Source organism: Silene latifolia, chromosome 10 (assembly GCF_048544455.1).
Source record: "Silene latifolia isolate original U9 population chromosome 10, ASM4854445v1, whole genome shotgun sequence".
NCBI classification, from domain to species: Eukaryota; Viridiplantae; Streptophyta; class Magnoliopsida; order Caryophyllales; family Caryophyllaceae; genus Silene; species Silene latifolia.
The window spans coordinates 72,293,256-72,296,148 of record NC_133535.1 but is presented as its reverse complement, the minus strand read 5'-3'; the positions used below and the strand labels follow the sequence as shown (position 1 = coordinate 72,296,148).

Below are 2,893 nucleotides of genomic sequence, written 5' to 3'. Positions count from 1 at the left end.
TGCCCTTGTTGTCGGTCTTGATCGATAGCATTACCAATGTAGGGATTGAAAATCCCTTCAAACTCATCGTCCCAAAGACCACAAACTTCATCTACTTGATCAGTAAATATCTCTTGAGTTGATAGAGACAACTCTCCCATTTTCTTGTCTTGGCCAATGAGGTCATCCTCTTCATTGCTTGACTTTGGTGAGCTTTTCAAGCTCTCTTTGTTACAATTCACTTGCTCTTTGAATGGAGCATCTTCAATTTTCTTCTTCCATTGAAATTCCGACTTCTTCCTATCATCCTTCCGGCTATAATGATCAATCATAAAACATGGTTCATGCAAACGGGGAGCTCTCATGGTCTTGTCAAGATTGAAAGTTATGCTCTCATCTCCCACTTCTAGAGTGAGCTCTCCATGCTTCACATCAATCACCGCACCCGCGGTGTGTAAGAAAGGTCTTTCTAGAATGATTGGAATGTTGGAATCTTCTTCCATGTCAACAATGACAAAGTCCACCGGGATGAAAAATTTCCCAATTCGTACGGGAACATCTTCCCATATCCCTAATGGTGTCTTCATCGATCTATCGGCCATTTGGAGTGTGATATTGGTGCATTTAAGCTCTCCCATCGCCAACCTTTTACTCACCGAGTACGGCATAACACTCACACTCGCCCCTAGATCACATAAGGCTTTGTTGATCGTGGTGTCGCCAATGGTACACGGTATTGGGAAGCTTCCCGGATCTTTGAGTTTTGGAGGTGAACTCCCTTGAAGTATTGCACTACTCACCTTAGTGAAGGCGATAGTCTCAAGCTTCCGGATCGACTTCTTCTTTGTGAGGATGTCTTTCATGTATTTCTCATAGGCCGGCACGTGATTGATTAATTCCGTGAAAGGAATTGAGACTTCCAAATTCTTCACAATTTCTATAAATTTTCCAAGTTGGTCATCAAATTTGGGCTTGGCTTGACGACTTGGAAAAGGAAGTCTAATCACAATGGGCTCCTTCTCTTTGACCTTGTCTTCATTTTTCTTTTAAATTTCTTCTTTTGATGGTTCTCCATCCTTGGAGTTTTGCACAATTTCTTCTTTATCACTATCTTCCACAACTTTATCCTCAACTTGCTTCTTCGGTGCTTCATACCTTGTACCACTCCTCAAGTGAATGGCACTAACCGTTTCATGTGTTGGGGGATTACTTTGAGGTGGTAATTGCCCCTTTTGTCTTTGTGAGTTTGAAGATGCTAGTTGGGTCAATTGGGTTTCCAACATTTTGGTGTGAGCTAGGATGTTGTTGATGGTGGTTTCCTTTGCTTGACTATCCTTTTGCATTTGATTGAAAAACTCTTGTTGATTCTTTTGCATTTGAAGGACCGCTTTTTGAACATCAAAACCTTGGTCATTTTGTTGATTGTATGGAGATTGATTTTGGTAACCTTGGTTTTGGTTGTAAAAGGGTCTTTGATTTTGGTTTCTGATGGGAGGTGGGGTGTATGTTGTTTGAGGGTTTTGAATATTTTGGCTTTTGTATGAGAGATTTGGATGGAATTTGGTGTTTTTATTGTAATTGTTGGAATAAGGGGTACCACTCTTGTATTCTTGGAAAGCATTCACTTGTTCATTTGTTCCCCTACATTCACTTCGGTCATGTCCCAAAGTTCCACAATTCTCACATATCCCACTTGGGATTGATGAAGATGCCGTCATGGCATTAATATGATGCTTTGGTGATTTTGAGGCTTATTCAAGTCTAGCCATTGCTTTTTCAAACTTCAAATTGATGGTATCAATGTGAGCACTAAGTTGAGCACCCAATTGAGTAATGGAGTCCACTTCATGCTTTCCTCCTCTAGTAGCCTTGTGAGGTCTACTATATTGTGAGTTATGGACCGCCATTTCCTCAATTTTGTTCCAAGTTTGATTGTCATCAACTTCGGTGAACATTCCATTTGATCCCATGTTGAGAATGTTCCTTGAATCTTCATATAGACCGTTCCAAAATTGTTGTACCAAGAACCACTCGCTAAGTCCATGGTGAGGACATGAGCGACAAATTCCTTTGAATCGCTCCCAAGCTTCATACAAAGATTCTTCATCCTTTTGCTTAAAGCCCGTGATTTGAGCTCTTAGCATGTTAGTCTTTTCCGGTGGATAGAACTTTTTGTAGAAAGCTAGAGCCAACTTTTTCCAAGAATCAATTCTGAGAGTAGCCTTATCAAGGCCTTTCAACCATTGTTTCGCGGTGCCAATTAGAGAAAAAGGAAATAAGACCCATCGAATTTGGTCTTGAGTTACACCGGTTTGAGAAATCGCATCACAATAGTCACAAAAAGTCTCCATATGAGAATGAGGGTCTTCACTAGGCATCCCCCCAAATTGGCTTCTTTCGACTAATTGGATAAATGCGGATTTGGCAATAAAATTTCCGGTTAGATGTTGTGGTGTGGGAGTACCATTGGGTAGGTTCTCCTCGGTGGGTACGGAATGTGATGAAAACTTAGGCATTGTGGGTTGATTTTGTGTTGGATTTTGTGTTGAGTTCTCCTCACCTTCTCTTGCAAAAGGGTTGATGAACTCAATAGTTGGTTGAATATCTACAACCTCACCAATACCTCTCAAAGTTCTCCTAGCAAGTCTTCTATTGGTTGTCAAAGTTCTTTCAATTTCACGATCAAAGGGTAACAAGTCACCTTGTGATCTTCTAGACATGCAAAATATCAAACAACTCGAAAACAATTAGAACAAACCCTGAGGAGTTTTACTTCCCCAAGGCAAAGAAAGACACAACTAATAACAATAATAGAAAATCAAAATCAAGTTAACACCGCCCCCGGCAACGGCGCCATTTTTGGTCGGGACTATATCTTTTCGGTAACTTGTCGTTAGGAGCACCTAGAACAAAA

General features: G+C 40.8%; 1 non-coding gene across 1 annotated transcript; it reads left to right on the top strand.

Moving 5' to 3' along the window:
* The first annotated feature begins 2,016 nt into the window (after nt 1-2,016).
* LOC141609624 (small nucleolar RNA R71) lies at nt 2,017-2,123 on the top strand. The gene has a single exon (XR_012527548.1). It is a non-coding gene; the product is annotated as a small nucleolar RNA R71 (small nucleolar RNA).
* Nucleotides 2,124-2,893: the final 770 nt, after the last annotated feature.